The sequence below is a fragment of the Sceloporus occidentalis genome, unplaced genomic scaffold, assembly GCF_023333645.1.
Source record: "Sceloporus occidentalis isolate IW3139 unplaced genomic scaffold, rSceOcc1.0.p SCAF_3, whole genome shotgun sequence".
NCBI classification, from domain to species: Eukaryota; Metazoa; Chordata; class Lepidosauria; order Squamata; family Phrynosomatidae; genus Sceloporus; species Sceloporus occidentalis.
In genome coordinates, this window is record NW_028316983.1 from 131405980 (window position 1) to 131426666 (window position 20687).

General features: G+C 41.3%; 2 protein-coding genes across 13 annotated transcripts in view; one reads left to right on the plus strand and one right to left on the minus strand.

The window, feature by feature from the left end:
* The window catches only part of LOC149316809 (protein FAM193A-like), a 58115-nt gene extending 52151 nt beyond the window's left edge, over nt 1–5964 (minus strand). For 2 of the 5 annotated variants that reach the window (XM_089516310.1, XM_089516309.1), the window contains exon 1: nt 3765–3875. The gene's annotated coding sequence lies outside the window, so the exon portion shown is untranslated. Of the gene's footprint in view, nt 1–3764; nt 3876–5846 lie in introns of those variants that run through there. The other 3 variants (XM_089516312.1, XM_089516311.1, XM_089516314.1) reach the window with 2 other exon arrangements.
* A 6400-nt stretch (nt 5965–12364) lies between these two features.
* The window catches only part of KIAA0232 (KIAA0232 ortholog), a 58574-nt gene continuing 50251 nt past the window's right edge, over nt 12365–20687 (plus strand). For 6 of the 8 annotated variants that reach the window (XM_089516319.1, XM_089516316.1, XM_089516321.1 and 3 more), the window contains exon 1: nt 12365–12499. The gene's annotated coding sequence lies outside the window, so the exon portion shown is untranslated. Of the gene's footprint in view, nt 12500–12853; nt 13087–20687 lie in introns of those variants that run through there. The other 2 variants (XM_089516318.1, XM_089516323.1) reach the window with 2 other exon arrangements.

A 20687-nucleotide genomic window follows, 5' to 3' on the forward strand; every position in this document is an offset into this window, starting at 1 on the left:
GCAGATGCTATTAAGAATGTTATCAACACTGAATGATGAACAAATACTGTCGACAACCTTTGACAAATTTTTGTAAGTTATCAGTTTAAAAAATTCAATCGGTGTCACCTCAGAAGTGTAAAGGAAACAAATTTCTCATTGATTTGGGCTTTCATACATAGATGACTGCTAGAGAAACTGCAAGAAATGACTGAATGGAAACTTTGTCAAAAACAAATACTGCTAAGTCTGGAAAAGTAGAATACATCTTAAAAGCTCCTCCATCAACCCACAGATGCTGAATGACAGCTCAGTTACTAACATGATGTGAACTTGAGGATACTCAGTACCAAAATAAGATAAAAACTGACACACATCATTATGATCAAACACCAAAACATATAAAAAGGATTGGAAGAGATCTGCTCTTGTAGATGGGTTAAGAAACTGGGTAATCCTTTTTATTCTTCATACCACAGATAGCAAGTATCTGTTGAAATGTGTGTTTGGAGTATATTGAATACTTATTTCAAAGAATGAAAAATACAGAAACTACCTTGTATGAAATATACCCATAATTATCCTACTGTCTCACAGTATGCAAGCATTTCTGGAAGGGTTCCCAGAGGACTATGTAATCTGAACAAGCTAATGGGCATATTACATAAGACAGTTGCTGTAAAACTGGCTCATAGCCACAAAGGCACATTAGAATGACTACTAAATAGGACTCCTTTAAGCACTTCTACTGGGAATATAAACTTTCCTGAATGAGATTAGACCAAAGGATGCAGTTAAGAATTCAAATGCACGGCTGCCATAGCACTGCAGACACAAACAAACAAATCACCATTTGCTGAATACTGCATCTATCACATGTAAACCAGCACCTGTTACATGCACTCTCTGCCTTCAGGAAAAAAAAACACAAGTCTGAGAACTATAAACTACTCACTGCTCCTTTTCTCTATTCTGTTTCTATCATCATTACATCCGCTCACTACTGCCAGGTTCTGCTCACCTGCCCAGGTAGGGTTACTAAAATGAATTATTACTTTTAATTTTTTTTAAAATTTAAATTGGATTTTTAAAATTTAAATCAGATTTAAAATGTTCAATTTTCAATTCAAAACTCAGTTTACTAGGCAATTAGTAAAAAAAATGCTGTAAATCAAATATATAATCATGTAAATTATACTTTTAATTATATTAGATGAATATGTTAACAGTAGCTTATGGAGATACATGATAATTCTGCAGTTCATGAAGACACACATGAAGTGCGTTTTCTCAAACCTTCACCCAGGCCCTCTGTAAATGCAAACACAAAGAAAGAGAATGAACTTAGCAGGAATTCAAAGAGATAGAGTAGATCAAAGCATGGAAGAGGAGTCTGCATATAAATTCAGGAATCAGAAATGTCACGCACTTGGAGACAGGATTCAAGTCTAAATATGAAATTCATTTATGTTTTGGATATACTTTATAATTACAGCCTAAAGGTAATTTTACACAATATTCTTAAAAAATTGTGCATGAAACAGAATTCATGCGCATTAAACCATCCGAAAGCAAAGGTGTCACTGCCTTAGCTACCTATGTGGAGGATTTTGGAGTTATTATGGATTTTGGAATTCAAGACAAAGGAGGCTCAACCTGTACATGCATTCAGTTTTACACAGTTTTAACCTTTCAACTAGTTTCAACTTTTTTAATTATTTAATTTTAATTTTTATTGCTTTGTTTTATATGGCTTACGCTGATTTTACTTCCAAACTATCCTAAGTTTCCATGGTGGCCCTGAGTAGATGGGCCAGGAAAGCACACACTGAATCCATGCTATTCTGGCCCATGTGCTCACCCAGATCGGTCACCAGGCCAGCACAGGAATGGGGGGGGGGGGTGTTTAAGCACCTGTCTCCACACCAGCCCAGGGGCCAGCTACCAGCACACATGCCACACCTTTCTGAACCATCACTCCTACTGAGAAGCCCCCATCGCTATGTCTGGTGCAGAAATAGGGGGCCTTGCTGCACTCATGTGGCCAAGTGTCCTGTTTCCATGTCAGATACACGGGAGCTTCTCAGTAGGAGTGGCAGCACAAAAAGATAAGGAGCGTGCAATGGTGGTGGTGGTGGTGCATTTAAGCAAGTAGGGTTTCAATGGTTTCCAGGAAATTCGGCAGCAAACCAGGGGTCACTCTGACCCATATTAAGGGACGTTTACTCCAGGACCGGACCAGATCCATAGGATCTGTGTCTAGTCAGATAGGATCTGAACCGATCCTGACCCTGCATCGTCCAAACAGGATGATGGAAGGCCGGGGGGGGGGCATGGGTTTTTTGGCTGATGCCGACAGCCCAGATACAGGGCATGATTTAAACACTGGAATTAATAAATAAAAATAAATGAATATTCAAGTAATAGGATAGTCCCCAAGCTGGCAATTAGGATCCCTAACCTTGCAATGGGGCTACAAGAGCCTGAGTGATTGTATCTGCTGACAACACTGTCCTATTGCCAGGTCAACTCCAGCTGCAGCCAAGCCACTCTACTCAGGGTACCAACTTACCATTCCAGGAAATGGAGGTGCATAAGTTCACCCCTTTCTCCATCACAAAGCAAAAAGGAGATCCCTGGCAAAATTGCTAGTCCCAACTCAAGCAGACCTACTGAATCCACTGTGGAATACAAACCATCATTTAACTCATTGATTCAATTGGCGTACTCTAATTTGGGACTAGCAATTACAGACCATTACAGTGGGCCCTTGGTATCCGCTGGGGTTTGGTTCCAAGACACACACATACACCTGTGGATATCAAAATCCATGGATGTTCAAGTCCCATTAAATACAATGGTACAGCAAAATGGTGTGTCTTTTATATAAAATGGCAAAATCAAGGTTTGCTTTTTGGATTATCTGTATCTATATATTGAATATTTTCAAGCTGTGGATGCTTGAACCCGTGCATCAAGTCTACGGATCTGGAGGGCCAACTGTATCTGCCACCAGCAAAAAGTTTGCATTCACTTTTCACAACTCCCTGATTTGGCCACACCACCAGATTAAGAGAACCTCTTGAACAATGACTCAATGACTCATGCAAAGGCTGAAACAGCAATCAGACACTTATGCAGTTTTGCTATGTGACTACATTACAATTACATCCAGTATAGAGATACAAGGAAAGTTACGCGCCCTAGAGGAGACCAGCTAAGAGGCAATGCTGTACAGTGGGCCCTTGTTATCCACTGGGGTTTGGTACAGGACCCCCCGGAAAACAAAATCTGTGGACGCTCGAGTCCCAATAAATACAATAGCATAATAAAATGCTGCTATTTCCTTATATAAAATGGAAAATCAAGGTTTACCATTTGGGATTAATAATTTATTGGAATATTTTCATGCTGTGGATAAGGAGGGCTGACAGTACAGTGTGCAGAGATGCAATGGACAGCATCCTCCTTCCTTGGGAGACCGACAGAAGCCTTTCTATCTTACAGCAATCAAGGAACGTCTCCATAAACATTTGACTTCTCCAGACACATTCTTCTCAGAACTATCAAAAAGTTACTTTTATAGACACTAGTTATAGCTAGAAACGAGCAGGTTGTCTTTGTCCCTGTACCAAGAGGAAGGCAAGATATGAATAAATAAATAAATAAATAAGGCAAGATATGAATAAATAAATAAATAAAATAATGTGTTGTCCTTATGTGCCTACCAGTAACAATGCTCTACAACAGTAGGGCACAAGCACAGTTATAACATAATTCCTCACCCCAGTTTCCTACGACTCTAGAGACCAGGGTTTGAATCCCAGCTCAGCCATGTAAACCCACTGAGGGTGATCTTGGGCAAGAAGTCACACTCTCTCAGCCTCTCAGGGGAAGGAAAGGCCCGACCTCCTCTGAACAAACCTTGCCAAGAAAACCCCAGGCTGGGGGTCACCATAAAGTCAAAAACGATCTGAAGGCACACACCACTGGCACCACTAGGAGGAAAAACAACGTTTCTTATTATATTTGAGCAAGTCTTCCACAGCAGAGCTCTGTTTTAAGCAGAAATGAACCTCTACCTTTGGGGAAACCGGATGTTAGACACAGATTTTGAATAGGGCTGTGTCCGCACTGCAGAAATAAACCAGTTTGCCACCACATTAACTCCCATGCCTCAGTGCTATGAAATTCTGGAAACTGTAGCTTTGAGAGACATTTATCCTTCTCTGTCAGGGAGCTCTGGTGCCACAATAAACTACAGCTGTCAGGATTCCATAACACTGAGGTCTAAAACACACTGCAGAAACAATCCGGTTTGATACCGCTTCAACTGCCCTGGCTCAGTGCTATGGAATCCTGGGAACTGTAGTTTTGTCAGACATTGAGCCTTCTCTGTCAGGGCCTGTCTGTCTCTTCTCTAGGGAGCGCAGAGAATTGTAGTTTATCGTGGCACCAGAGCTCTCTCTGACATAGGCGGCTAAATGTCTCACAAAAGAACTGTTTGCAGAATTCCCTAGCATTGAGCCAGGGCAGTCAAAGCAGTCTCAGACTGGATGGTTTCTGCAGTGTGTTTTGGCACCAAGAGACATTAAAGCGGCGTCAAACCGGTATAAACCTGCAGTGCTGTTCAGTTCCCCCCCAATAATAATAATGAGTGGTCAATAATAATAAGTGGTCAATAATAATAATAATAAGTGGTCAATAATAATAATAATAATAATAAGTGGTCAATAATAATAAGTGGTCAATAATGATAAGTGATCAATAATAATAACAAGTGGTTAATAATAATAATAAGTGGTCAATAATAATAAGTGTCAATAATAATATGCGGACAATAATAATAAGTGGTCAATAATAATAATAAGTGGTCAATAATAATAATAAGTGGTCAATAATGATAAGTGATCAATAATAATAACAAGTGGTTAATAATAATAATAATAAGTGGACAATAATAAGTGGTCAATAATAATAAGTGGACAATAATAATAAGTGGTCAATAATAATAAGAAGTGGTCAATAATAATGATAATAAGTGGTCAATAATGTGATAATAATAATAAGTGGTCAATAATAATAATAAGTGGTCAATAACAATAAGTGGTCAATAATAATAAGTGGTTAATAATAATAATAATAAGTGGTCAATAATAATAATAAGTGGTCAATAACAATAAGTGGTCAATAATAATAAGTGGTTAATAATAATAATAATAAGTGATCAATAATAATAATAAGTGGTCAATAACAATAAGTGGTCAATAATAATAAGTGGTTAATAATAATAATAATAAGTGGTCAATAATAATAACAAGTGGTCAACAATATTAATAATTGGTCAATAATAATGATAATATTAATAATAATTGGTCAATAATAATGATGATGATAATAATTGGTCAATAATAATAATAATAAGTGGTTAATAATAATAATAACAACAAGTGGTCAATAATATTAATAATAATAGGTCAATAATAATGATGATGATGATAATAATAATAATAATAATAATACTAAGTGGCCAATGATCAGCCACTGCTCTGAAGCCCCCACTCCCCCATCCCGAGGCCCTTCCTTCTCCCTCAAGGGAGGCCTGCTGCTGCTTCCTGCAGCAGAGCCACCCATTTCCAGGCCCAGAGCGAACCAAGGCCTTCTTCCCGGCTGAGAAAACGCCCCTCGGCTACAAAGGGAACCTTGGGGAAGGGAAGGGAAGGGAAGGGAAGGAGGCCGCCGCACCCCGCTTTCCCTGAGGGAAGCCCAAGGGGAAGAGGGCCCTCTTCGCCTCGGGGAGGCCTCTGGCTGGATATGGCCGCCTCGGGGCGAGCCAAAATGGGGCCCTCAGCGCCGGCGCCTCTCACCTCAGCGGCTGTCCTCCCCGCGACTAGGCCCAGGAGCCAGGCTGCGGCGGCGGAGGAGGAGGAGCGACAGTCCCAATGGCCCCCCTTCCTTGCGACAGGGAGGCCCTCCTCTCCTCTCCTCTCCAGGGCAGGGATGGAGGAGGAGGAGGAGAAGGAAGAGGAGCCAGCCAGCTAGGCTCCCCCTCCCTCAGGCCGGCATTAGTACGCCGCCAGGAGGCCTCGAGTGGGAGCAGGCCGCAATTAGGGCCCCAAAAGAAAGAAGGCACGAAGAGAGAGTACATTAAAAGGGAGGGAAGGAGATGGAAGGAAATGGAGACAACGCGGCTGGCTCTGTTTTAAGAGAGATAGAGAGAGAGAGAGAGAGAGAGATATGGATAGAGATAGATAGATAGATAGATAGATAGATAGATAATCCTAGAGTTGGAAGAGACCTCCAAGGGCCATCCATCCAGTCCAACCCCATTCTGCCATGCAGGAACTCTCAATCAAAGCATCCCCATTGACAGATATGTTTATTTTTAGAAGCAGCAGACTGGCACTCTCTCCAGGGCGACTTCTCTCCGCCTCAGGCCACGTCACATCATGTCTTTCTGTGGCTGCAAAGCCTCCACACTGGAGAAATAACCCAGTTTGGCACCACTTTAACAGCCACGGCACCACGATGTGGAAATTCTGGGAAGCGTGTAGTGTTTTGTGTGTTTTTCGGGCTCTGTGGCCATGTTCCAGAAGAGTTCCTTCCTGACGTTTCAACAGTCTCTGAAGACGCCAGCCACAGATGCTGGGGAAACGCCAGGAAGAAATTCATACTAGAATATGGCCACAGGGCCCCCCAAAGCCACAAAACACTATGGATGCCAGCCATGAAAGCCTTGGACTTCACACTGAGTAATGGGTGCCTCAGACCAAAGGTTTCTAGTACCCTTCTACCATCCAGCATTGGCTGATTTGCTCCATGTCTCTGCAGAAATTTTGCAATTGTTCTGCAACGTTTAGCAATTAATACCTCGTTTTTGCAATACTTGCCAAACCAAGAAACGGACGCTTCAACTTTGGGCTTCTGGCAAATGGCCTCAAAACTCATCCTTGCTCAATTCATCCCAGACCTGTGCTCAAGCTTTGCAATTGTTTTTGCACTCCCATTAAGTTGCTTCTTCTTGGTCGTTATTGTTATTTCTAAGATCTTTCAAAATCTCACAGATATTTTATCCTTGATTCTTTGGGCTGGTTGAAGAACGTAAAACTCAGACACACTGTATTAGATGAGCAAAACATGCTCTCTCATGCTCTCCAGCATCTCATACAGAGATGCCCATTCCCCAGATGTATCCAGACCTGCTTTAGCCCATTCCTCGATGTGCCAATTCCCCTGATTTATACAGACCCATTTTAAAACCAGACCCCCCCCCCCCCAAACTAAATAGCTCCAAGCATTGCAACCTGTTCTCATAGGCCTGTTACAGACAGGCCAAAATAAAGCTGCTTCGAGTCACTTTGGAGGTATGGTCTTTCAACAATGCATGAGTCCTAAGAGTCTGGAAGCTGCAGTCCAGTCCTTAGGACCAGAGCGTGGCTTAGGACGCATATATCATTGAAATACCATACCTCCAAAGTGACTCGAAGCAGCTTTATTTTGGCCTGTCTGTAACAGGCCATAGACATCGTGGTGGTTCTGCAGAGGCATACGCACTATTCCAGATATGGTCACACCATTTATTTGTGACATTGGCAGTTTCATTTCTGATTTAATACAGCAGCCAAACATTGGGCTGACATTTTTGGAGAGATATTAACCATGAACCCCAAATCTTTTGGTCAGTGGCTTACAGCTCACATCCTATGTGAATTTTTTCCTCGGCTTAAAGACATTTCACAAGAGAGACCCTCTCACAGCCGCAGGAGTTTACATGCAGCTGTGGACAAGTACACATAGGGACCACCAAATGCAGTGTACTAACATGGATCAAGGAATACGAGAGACACTGCAGACTGGGCCAGCCAGAAAAATCAGCAGCAGTAGCAGAACATGTTATAAACCATCCTGGGCATAAAATACTGTTTGATAGCACTGAAATCCTGGACCATGCCAACATCTATCAGGTCAGAATGCACAGGGAAACCATTGAAATCCATAAACATCTGGATAATTTCAACCGGAAAGAAGAAACCCTTAAAGTGAACAAAGTATGGCTACCAGTCCTGAGGACTAGCAAAATAAGGACTCAGCAAATGCAATTGAGAAATCTCCCAGGGTCAGGGGCTTTCCAGCAGATAATGATCACCAGTCAGCAGACACTAATCCTCCTTTGCATATCCTCCCACCCTGAGGCCCTGCCATCAACAACAGAACAATACACAGATTAACATGGAATTTCCTCACTACAGTCAGTATATATATATATATATATATATATATATATATATCCAGCTCTTCTGTGCCAACATTCTCTGAAGATGTCAGCCACAGATTCTGGCGAAATGTCAGGAATAAACTCTTCTAGAACATCGCCACAGAGCCCCCAAAACCCACAAAAAAACTATGGATGCCAGCCATGAAAGCCTTCGACTTCTCATTTCACATTTGTTCATTCGATTTTCATTCTCTCAGTAGAGAGAGAGATCCTCTAGCTCTTTACTCCTTGGGCTCTTAACATGGTGTAGCAGAGTTGTGGGCATGCTGCCATGATAGTCTGTGGTTCCTGAAAATTATTGTTCCTCACCTTTCAAGTAGATAACCACATCTCCATAAAAAGAAGGTGGAGGAGGTGAACTCTAAAGCATATTTGAGATTTGCTTTAATGGATTACAACCCAGTTCTACTGTTGTGAGTACAATATTAATGCTAAACGTTATTTAAGCCCAGTTACACAGTTGTGGAGAGTTGGAAGAGAGTGTAATGGGATACAGAATAATGAAAATTGTGACACTGGCAATAAACCTTGAAAGAGGGTTGTGTAATATGATAGAGGTCTCACCAGCAAATTGTCCTACTTCAAGATAACTTTTTTTCAGATAAGCAAAATTTATTGCTTTAACACCTTGGTGTTAACAGAAATAGTCGGAAACTGCTTGTGCCCGCTGAACTGACCGTATACTGCTATAAACAACTTCCTCCAACTGAAGTCAGAAATTAGTCAGCAGAAGAATCAGTTTGCTCAACTGCTTTGCTCCAGAGATCAGCCAGCAAAAAGAAAAAGAAAAGGTAATCGAAGATACAGAGTGAGGGCCACAGATCCCCACTCCCTCTTCCTTAAGAGCAAAGGGAGAGGCAGAAGAGTTGTTAAATAAAGTGTCCCCAAGTTTCAAAATGTTGTGTTCATTGGGGACTTTGTTCTCACTCAGTTTTACAGGTGATGCTGACAAATGAAAGGTTTTTCCTATAAAATGCTAGAAAGTGACTGCAAAACTGTGGCCCAAGCTGGAGTCTATTCAGATTTGGGAGGTCACAGAAAAAGCAGAAAATTGCCAATATTCAAGCCCCATTGGTTTGAATGGCAGCGCACACCCCATTTTGTCCCCCTCCATTCACTGTGTTCAGTGTGTTACTGAAAGCATAAACAAAAATTAGGTTCCAGGCATAATGCCAGTATAACTATAACCAAGATATGATCATGAATGGGTGAGGACATAGATTCGAAGTCTGCGAAAACAGAGGGGTGGATATATATTGAATATGTGTGTGCTACTGAAAGCATAAACGGAAGCTAGGTTCCAGGCATAGTGCCAACATAACTATAGCCAAGCTATGATCATATATACAGTTAATTTACCAATAATGAACCTAAAATAAGTGCTGCATTAAAGGGATTGACTCCTGCAATCAGCTGGCTAATTTAATGTGATGAAAGACAGGCAAGAGCAAACTAGCTCGTGCTGTGTCACTTCTAGGGAGGAGACTAAGGTGAACTGATTAGGGCAGGAAAGATATTTTAAAAGGCCAAAAACAGATGGGGGTTGACCAGGTGTTCACCTCTTACACAGATGTCACTGTTCAGTTATTATGTGCCTCCAAGTCATTATTGGTTTATGGCGACTCTAAAGCGCCACATCGTAGGGTTTCTCTATCATAGAATTTTCTTGGCAAGTTTCTTCAGAGAGGATTATAGCCCAAACCAACAGTGCTGATAAAGACAAATGACTCTGGTAAGAGAGAAAATCTCTGCTCCCACCTAGGCTATACTAAATAGATATAATTCCCATTCTGCTAGATGTCGTAATGGATAGTGCTAGAAATAGCAATGTCCAAGAATATTAACCTCCTGCATTTCTGTGTATCCACAGATACCTATTAGAGATGTATAATTCCCCAACAGAAGAGAGTGTATTATTTAGTGGACAAATGGATAAATTAGCTGACATTGGCATAACCGGTCACACATTTCCTCCTGGAAAACTCACTTTCCTCTGCTTCCTTCCTCATATCTTCATTCCTCCTCCTTCTGAATCTAAACCTGCTGATAGTATTATATTTTCTGTGTACAGATTTAGCAGATAGGGTGATAGAATACAACCTTGTCTTACCCTTTTGCAAATTGGGAACCATTCTCCATATTCTGTTTTAACAGTAGCCTTTTGCTCATCAGGATGAAGAAATATAGTGGCACTCACATTTCTTTAACAGCATTCCATATTTTTTGATCTATGCAGAGACCTCTTCCACAAAATTTGCGAAATCAAAGGGAAAATTGAACCAAGTTGGAGACAGCATTTTATTGTCCTGATGCATGAAAACTGTACCCAGGCCCCATCAGGATAGAATATGGAGAAATTGAATGGTTTCCAATTAATAAGGGGGTCAGGTAGGGCTGCATTTTAACACCGCATGTTTTTTATCTTATAACTGAATGTACCATACATAAGAAGGATTAGACTCAGAGGAAGGTGTGAAAATTGGAAGAAAGAGCACCAATAATTTATGCAGTAAATAGCTAAGGCTTGGAATGGTTACTGAAGAAAGTAATGGAGGAAATTGCAAAGGCAGATTTACAGTGGAACATTAAGAAAACAAAAGGAATGACCACAGGTGATTTACATCCTTTTAAAGTAGACAATTAAAACTTTGAACTAGTTCAAGATCTTGGTTTAGTTATAATTCAGAATGGAGACTGCAGTCAAGAAATTAGAAGATGACTCAGGCTTGCAAGGGCAGCTATGAAGGAACTAGATGAGATCCTGAAATGTCAAGACATACCATTGGATACCAAAGTTAGAATTGCCCATGGCATGGTAATTCCTATTTCCTATGTATGGCTATGAAAGCTGGGCAGTGAAGAAAGCTGGATAGAAAGAAAATCAACTACACTCATCCCTCCATATTTGCGGCTTTGATATCTGCGGCTTTGATTCTTCAGGGATTTGATTAATATGTTCTGTAGGAATATCTAAGTCCTCTGGTGCAACTCTATGGTCAATTTTAACTAAAAGTTGCACCAAAAGACCTAGAGATTCCTAGAGAGAATACTCCACCAGGCCTTTGTAGCTCCTCCAGGGCAGTTCTATGGTCAGTGTCTGTCGGATGTTGACCACAGAGTTGCACTGGAGGACCTAGAAATTCCTTAGAGAGTTGTCCTTTCATGTAAAAACATGGCGTTTTGGTTATTTGTGGTTTTTGCACATTCACATGGTTCTCGTGCCCCTAACCTCACTGAATGTGGAGGGACAAGTGTAATTTGAAATTAGGTTCTGGAGAAGAGTTCTACAGATACTATGGACTGCTAAAAGACCAATAAAAATAGGTTTGGAGCAAATGAAGCTGAACACTTAAGTCGAGACTGTCATACTTTGGCCATGTCATGAGAGGACAAGGCTCACTAGAAAAGGCATGCTAGAAGGCAGTAGGGAAAGAGAAAGACTGCATTACAGATGGATGATGGACTCAGTGGGCATGATGTTTTTAACACAAAGCTCTCATTTTAATGTGTTGCCAGTGGTTTTGCGTCACAACTCCTCACACTCAGTACGATGTGGGAACTACGACTCATGCGTAACATTAGTACAACAAAGAACCATGAGTTAAGGCTGCATCCACACTGGAGAAATAACCCGGTTTGGAACCACTTTTAACTCTCTTCTTGGCTCAAGGCTATGGAATTCTGGGAGTTGGAGTTTGTTGTGCTTTGCTCTGGGCCCACACACAGAGTTAAAGCGGTGCCAAACCGGGTTATTTCCCCAGTGTGGATGCAGACTGAGGATTCTGTGGCGTGTGGTACGTGAGGAGGAGTAGGCCAATGTGTCTTGCTTTATTATAACGTGTTTCAGGGGGGCTTCTGTGTGTGAGGTAAAACCAGAGGCGTCGCCTGACGAGTCCGAGGCGGAAGGTGAAACTGAGTAATCCGCCAACGGTCGCAGCAGCAGAGCAAGCCCCCTCCCTCTCTCTCCAAGAGCCCTTTAAGGAAGGGGGCTCGAGCGCATGGCTCCGCCCCCTTCGACTGAGGCGACGCAAAGCCCTCGCGAGAGGCGGAAGGATACCAAGGAGGAGCCGAGCGTTCGCAAGAACACAACTGCGCATGCGCAGTGGAGGGACGAGGGCGCCCCGCCCATCCCGCTGTTCCTCCCCTCGGCGGGGCCGGCGCCGGTTTACGTAACGCCTCTCTCCGGGCAAATTCCGGCTCGGTCCCGCCGCCTCACTCGGGACGGGTCGCCAGAGGCCCCGGCAGGTAAGGACCAAGTGGAGGGGACGGGGGAGGTGAGGGGAAACCGGCCCTTCGCTCCCTTCCCTTCTAGGCCTGGGACTTACAGGACGAGAAGGCAAGGCCTGGTTTGGCCCCGCGCCCGGAGTCCCCGCGATGGAGTCCAAAGGGCCTCCGACGCCTCCCCAGCGGCCTCTGCGAAGGGCAGGGTGGCCGTTGGAGCAATCAGGGTCGACGCCGCTCCCGCGGCCCTGCGTCGGCGCCGCAACGAACTACCATTCCCAGAATTCCACTGCGCTGAGAGGACGCCTCTCTAGGAATCTGTAGGTCCTCCAGCGCACTCTATGGTCAACCTCTGCCAGACACTGACCGATACATACAAAGGTCGGCTGGAGTGTCCTCTCTAGGAATCTTGTTCAGTGCGATTTTGGGTTCAAGATGACCATAGAGTTGTGTTGGAGGAGGACCTAGATATTCCTAGAGAGAGTTGGAGGAGACCCCAAGGGCCATCCAGTCCAGTCCCATTCTGACATGCAGGAACTCTCAATCAAAGCATATTAATCCAATCCTCGAATCATCAAATCTGCGAACGTCAAAGCTGCAAATATGGAACGGTGAGTGTATATAGTTTCAAGCCTTGACGCTCTCCCCCAGCTGCTTGCTCTTCCTCAGGCGAAGGGTCCCAAACACTCTGCAGGAAAGAATCCACTTTGTGACCACCTGAACTGCCCTGGCTTGACAATGCTAGCCTAGGGAATCCTGGGAGCTGCAGTTTGGTGAGACATTGACAGAGCACCACAATAAATTGCAATTCTCAGGACTCCCCAGCAGATTAAAATTTAGGTAGCCTCTTCTTTCCAGTTTGGCTATGCAGCCTTTAAAAGTAATAAATAGATATAGGTAAAAGATTCCCAAAATAAAGAGGCTTAGGGTCACTTTGGAGAGGAGACCTGTATCCTAAGAGGCCGGAGACCTGCTGCAGTCCTAAGGACCAGAGAGCAGCTTTGGGGCAGCTTCTGGCCTCTTAAAACGTGTGCCTAATTTAAAACAGCATGTCTCCAAAGTGACCTGAAGCAGCTTTGTTTTGGCCTGACTGTTTGGGCCCTACAGTTCTCAGGGCTGGCTCCCCAGCACTGAGCCAGGGCAGTTAAAGCGGTCTTGAACTGGATTATTTCTGCAGTGTGTTTGGTACCAAAGGTATTAAAATCATACAAGAGGGGGGAAATGGGAATCCCAAGCATGCATTTTGTCAGGAATTCTCAATTTAGGTGATATTCTTGCTGGCAGGTCCCTCCTCCTCCTGGGCACCCAGGAAATAACACATACTTTTAAAAAGGACTATTAGCAAGACAAAAAGAGGTGCTCCTCTTGAATAATGTTTAAGGTTTGACGGGCCTACTGTTATGTTAACCATTTTGTACTTCAATTTGGATGTCTTTCCTTGGGAGCTGAAGGTTGTTGTTGGGTCAAGCAACCTCTAGCTTCAGCAAATCCTGTTCTATAAGTTTGAGAATCTTATATTAGCTAGAAGCGTGTGTTGAAGCAGGTCTTTAATGCAGTCTTTAACTTAAATATATAATTAGCGTACCCGTTTGAATGTGCGCCCAAATCTAGGTTTACTAATTTTGTGGCACGCCACTGGTGTGACGAGGTTAGCTCTTAAGTCCTAAATTGCAGACCATTGACCAAAGCTAAAAACAAAACACGTGATTGGAAAGAGCTCCCAAGGTGATAGAGCAGGAAAAACATCTGGAACAGTGTAGACATTAAAAATGAAAATAAAGTACCCTTTAAGAACTTTAAAATTAAAGTACTGTTTAAGAACCTTTAAAAACCGTCTGAAAATAGCTCTTAAAAACAATTTTAAAAGTAACAAAGCAGACACAGAGGTTTCATTCACCAAAGGCCATGCAGAATGGCTCTGCTGATGTAAATGTAGACTCGGGGCCTGAACAGACAGGGCAAAATAAAGCTGCTCCAGGTCACTTTAAACAGTACACTTCCAAAGTGGCCCAACGCAGCTTTATTTTTGCTTGTCTGTTCAGGCACTAAGTGACTGAGACGTTCCAATACTACTGTTAGCATACACATCTTTGGATCATAGAGTTGGAAGAGACCACAAGGGCCATCCAGTCCAATCCCCTGCCATGCAGGAACTCTCAGTCAAAGCATCCCCGACAGATGGCCATCCAGCCTCTGCTTAAAGACTTCCAAGGAAGGAGACTCCACTACACTCCGAGGGAGTGTTTTCCATTGTTAAACAGGCCTTGCAGTCAGGAAGTTCCTTCTAATGTTGAGGTGGAATCTCTTTTCCTGTAGCTTGCATCCATTGCTCCGGGTCCTAGTCTCTGGAGCAGCAGTCCCACTGGTCTTGTGGTAGGACTTGAACGTACCAGTAGAATGTGAGCATGAGTACATTTAAAAAAAATTATCTAGATTCTTAATTTTAAATATGTGGGGAAAGTTGTAGACTATACAGGATTGAAAAGAGAAAATGAAGAGAGAGGGCATCTGTGACATTTCTTAGCATATCTACCATAATAGTTCAAAGAAATAATTATTCTCCATGTCCCTCTATCCAGATGACATTAACTTATAATAATGTTCCGATTTGGGCTTTAGAAATGAAGATGAGTGTATACCTAATTGCACCCTGGAACCTGTGTACATTGTAAACTTAGGTACTAAGGTCTCTAGTGGATGAACTTGTTCCAAGGCTCAGCGTTGGTTTTCAGTATTGAGTCTTAAAATTTGGAATAAATTAAGTAACAGTTAAAATCATACCTGAGTTTGTGCAAGCCCATTTTCTAAAGATCGAGCAACTGTCTGTAGATACAGAAAAACGTGATTGTAGTACAAATAGAATTTTTAAGAAGGCAAAATGTTTTGCCGCTCATTTCTGTCTTAAACTAACTAGACTTTAAGGAAAAATTCACCTTACCCATCTGTGAAGTACTTAATTTACCACATGAAGTGAAGTATATCATTATTTAGAAGAAATCAGCCTACTCTTAGAATGTAATTGATCCAGCTCTTGTCTGGGGTAATACCATACATATTTAAAGTTCATTCGAGCCTCTCATGGTTTTGGTATGCATATATGAGAGACAGAAATGCAGTTTAAAATGCAGATATATAACATACCTAAAATGTTAACACAGTAATGTGAAGTCAAAGGCTTTTGTGACTGGCATTCACAGTTTTGTGTGGGTTTTTTGGGCTATGTGGCCATGTTCTAGCAGAGTTTATTCCTGATGTTTTGCCAGCATCTATGGCTGGCATCTTCACACAGTAAGATGGATTTGCAATCACATTTCAAGTTTTATTATCGATTGTTACAGGAAAGAGATGTATTTTATCCTTCAGAGGAAGGAACTTGCAAAGCCACCTTTGAGTATTTGGTGTATAAGAAAACCCTATGAAACAAAAAGTTAGCAGGTGACTTGAAGAAATATACCCATACCATCCCATCTTAAAGTGTGGAGGGGGAATGCCACCACTGAAAGAAATGCCTTTCCTCAGTTATTGCTATCACTGGACACCAGGGAATGATGGTGAGACAGCTAAACAAGCAGTGAAAAATTCCCTACACACTTCTAGGTTTGCATGCTGTGAGGCTATGCATGATGGGATTGCATTCAGTTCTATTTGCGGAGACTATGATCCAGCACCCAGAGTATGATCCAGCACCCAGAGTAACTTTGTGTAGAACAATTTTCTTTGGTACCAGGTGGAGCAGTGTGATGACATTTTAAAGCTGGAAAGACATAATTAGTGATGGGTGGTAATGTATGTCAAGTTGATGGAATTTCTTGAGTTGTATTTAACTCTGACAATACAGCTTTGGCCTGAGGTGGGCTCAGGCCCAGCACTACTTTTGAATAACAAAGAACACACCAACTTAGGACATTTAGCATTTATGTAGTTCACCTTTCCTCATAATTCTAAGTCTGCAAATATGTAACACTAGGAAGAACACTGTATTGAGGAATAAATGGAATGAGCAAGCATCCTGTGATGAGATAGCTTAGTATTTATTTTTTACAGTTGATTTGCTGCATGTAGATTATCAGCAACGCCTGTCAGCCTTAGCCAAAGAAAGATCAGAATGAGATAAGTCTTTCTAAGTCCAAGATAACATGCAGTTGCTTAGCCTCTTACTGCAACTGAAGAAAAAACAATGTTTTGCTGGAGATTTTGGGAGAAAGAGAGATTCTGGAAGAAACCTCAAATATCAAACCTAAATTAAAAAAGTAACACTACTCTATGACTATATAGTATTATAATTTGAAATTCATTTTTATTGGCATAAAGCAGTGTAAAATGTCTATAGCTTAAATCCTATTATTTGTCCCAGCTAAAGTAGAATGATAGAATCAGTGGGATTTACATAACTGACTAATTCAGTTGTTGATTCAGTAACTCTACGCAAGTTGGGACAAAAAAATTTAGATCTGAGCCTTATTCAGACTCTTAAAAGATAGACAATGTAAGTGATGGAGCGATAGGCCGCTAGATCATGTTAGCCAAAATTATTTCTTGGTGTCTTTATTTTATATCCCGTCTTTCTCCTAGTATAGGAACTCAAGATGGCTAACAAAAAATGTAAAACATTAACATTATATTTAAAAAAACATAAAATGATGAAAATGTATGAAATTGAAAACATTAAAAATATTAACATGTATTTAAAAGCTACATACAACCCTTAAAATCTGAATCACACAGCATTTAGAAGCCCAATCTTCATTTTGGGGAAAAAAATGTTTTTACCTAAAGATGTGATCCAGTACCCATTTGACTGGGAGTATGCTTAATTATATATCTTTTGCCAAGGGAGAGAACAGAGTTGAAAAAGGAAAGTAACAATCTTTCTACCTTGACGTTATTATGCGAAAAACAAGAGGAAAAAGTGTGAGATAGATGTTTTGTTTATGGCAGTTAAGATACCAGTAATGACATTTTAAGTTGTGTACCTTTTTTTACAATACAGTTGTAATGACTCCAAAGGTTATGATAAATGTATGTATATAAAAGGCAAGCAGGAGGAACTCATCTTTTAGAAATTAAAATATTAAATCCCTGTAATGTACTAGGTGACCTTGGATAAATCACACACTCTCAGCCGCAGAAAATCCCTGGAATAGGGTTGGTTTAAGGTCCAAATGACTTGAAGGCACACAACAACAACAACAACAACAACTGTAACCAAGGAGGAGCAGTTCAGTCCAATGTTTTGAAATTAAATTCTTCAGCACTTCCTCCTCCTCCACCACCACTGTAAAGCCAGTATAAGCTACTTATACATACTTACCTAATGGTAAACCAGTGAATTTGGAGGAACTGACTTCTAAATATACACTCATAGGCTGACAAATGTTACATTAAATGTATGGAAACATTATCTGTCCTTGGTATTTATGTCATTCTCCATTTCTGTATAAAGTTTGTGTGTCACCGGTTGAACTCGGATTTAATTATAATCGGTATTTGAAAGACTATGTTGCTTTTAAACCAGCATTTTTAATTTGAACTTTTGGGACTGCAGAAAACTGAAGGCATTCATAAGTAGAACAATGTCTTTCTGAACTTTTACATGCTAGTACGTTCCTAGATTGTACCTATATTGGAATCATCTTTCATGTCATGTGGAAGAGTCAAGTGAGAAACAACAGACATTTTGTCACATAATGATTCTGGGCATTACCTGTTACTGAATGTCTGCTGGCAGAATGGCGGCAAAAAGTGCTGTAGCAGGAAGGTGAAGGGAAACAAGTTCCATCTGAGGAATTTTAAGATTTAGTTTTTACCAGCTCCCTGTGCAAGCAGTGTGTGTGTGGCAGACTTCTGGATTTAATTTGTGTACCGAGTACCTGCATATGTGTTGTGGTGTTTGTAGTACTTGAAAAATATCATACCTGAAGAGTGTTGTTGGTCCTGTCATATTTAGGGGCAATATTATTACCCAGAAATCAGCATCCTGGTACACCCAGCAGGGGAGCCATCGTGGTGTAGTGGTTTGGGTACTGGATTAGGACTTTGGGAGCTCAAGGTTTGAATCCCCAGTCAGCCATGAAAACCCATTGGGTAACCTTGGGCAAATCACACTCAGGGCTGGTACAGACCAGCAAGAAAAGCCAGCTTCCAGCTGGCATGGAGATATGGTATGCACATGATGCACACCCCCAAGATGCCTGGAAGCCGGCTTCACTCCGCCTGGCTGCCCACCCAGCAGACAGCTTCAGGGTGCTCTGGTGGTGGGATGTTTGCACGCCACAGAAGTGCCATAAAGCCACAAAGGGGCGAGAAAAGCTGGCTTTTTGCTGGTTCAAAAAGGAGTGGCATTTTTCTGTTTCTATTTGGGCTGGCAAAAAGGCTGATTGGGGCCATGGCCCCAACCTGGCTGTCTCAGGGGCAGCTTCAAGCCACCACTTCAGGATGGTTTGTTTTGCCCATCTCTCAGCCTTAAAGGAAGGCAAATCAGACTTGCCATGAAAAACCTATAATAGGTTTGCTATAAGTCAGAGTAAACTTGAAGGCACACAAGAACAAATATTTTCCAGATGTTTTGATTACAGCTCCATTTGCTCTAGATAGCATTATTAATGTTCAGGAATTATGAGAATTTCCTGGCTCTATTATAATTGCTAATATTGATACCTTTGACTCTTGAGAGATTGATAGCAGTCAGTGAAAAATTCCTATGTTAAATACTGTTTTTAAAAAGTATTTCACTTACTTTGTAAGGAAGTATTTTGAAAGATATTCCTCACATACATTTCCAACATTTCCGTTTTGTATTTGTGGCTGGGAACTTAATTTTTATAGAAAGGTTTCCCAGTTTTGATAGTGTGTGGTGTGATATATTAGGTTAGAAACTGTGAAACTGAGCATGGAGGGGCCTTGATAGAAGTTTTGTTTTGTCAACAGATGTTAACTTTTCTTGGACCCTAAAAAAAAATCTAGGGGTAGCCACGTTGGCCATATAACAAATCCAATAATATCCAAATAATGATACCTTTATCGGGCCAACCAAAAAGCACAATTACATGTTGCAAGCTTTCGAAGCCACACTGGTTCTTCATCAGGCAAACAGGAGAAAAAATGGAAGATGTTAGTCATAGGCTTGCATTTTCTGTTTCCAGTCTTAGTTCAGATGGTAGGGAAGGCTATCTGCAGGGTGGTACCTCCTCCCCCTTTGGCCATGTGGTCACTGGTAGATTTTCAGAGTCAAGGAAATTTAATGTCCATTTGCAATTCAAAGAAGACGTTTCCTTGGAATCCAGCATGTCTACTTCCTATGTGAACCCACAGGCTCCTATGTAGGTAGAGAACACTGAATTTCCCAAGAAGTCTTCATGTTTTGCATCAGGAAAACCTTAGGTGGTGTAGACAATATGCCCCATTGATTTCAGCAGAGTGGAACTTCTTTTTCAAATCAGAATCCTCCTCAGATTACAAGTCTATAAATAAACAAAATGGTTCAGAATAATTAAATAAGGAACAAAATACAAACGTGATACTGGTCAGTACCAGCCAAATCAAGATGTGGTTATTAAAGCTGTTTCTTTTTCATGCGTCTTGTGGGTATTATATCTCTTGATTTTGAATCATGGTTGTAGAGTTTATAATAATATCTCTGTCAAATGTTCAACTATAGAACATCTTCCCAAAGATCTTGATGGTATTTTGTTAGTCTCCTCAAGTACGTACAGTCAGCCCTCCATATCCACAGAATTTTAACCATGGATCCAAGATCTACTTTACAAAAATGTTTTTAAAATGTATTAATTCCAAAAAGCAAACCTTCATTTTGCCATTTTATATAAGTGTCATCATTTTACTATGGTGTGGTATTTAATGGGACTTGAGCATCCACAGGGGATCCTGGAACCCAACCCCAGTGGATACCAAGAGCCCACTTTATCTGCATTTACAAAATGAGTAAATGGGTACTATTTCTCAATAAAAGAGTCTTGATTGGTATCTCCTACTCTTATATGGTCTGATAATTTCTCAAGCAACCAAGTGTCCCATATATGGTTCCACCATTTCTCTAATGTTAAACTGCGTATTTTCAAAGCAGAAGCTATTTCAAATTGAGCTACTAGTAAGAAACTTTTAATTAAATATTTATGTTTCAAATTTTTGTCTTCCTTTGGGTATAAAGGTAGTAATAGTAGACCAGAACAGAACTTTATCTTCTGTTTGTGAT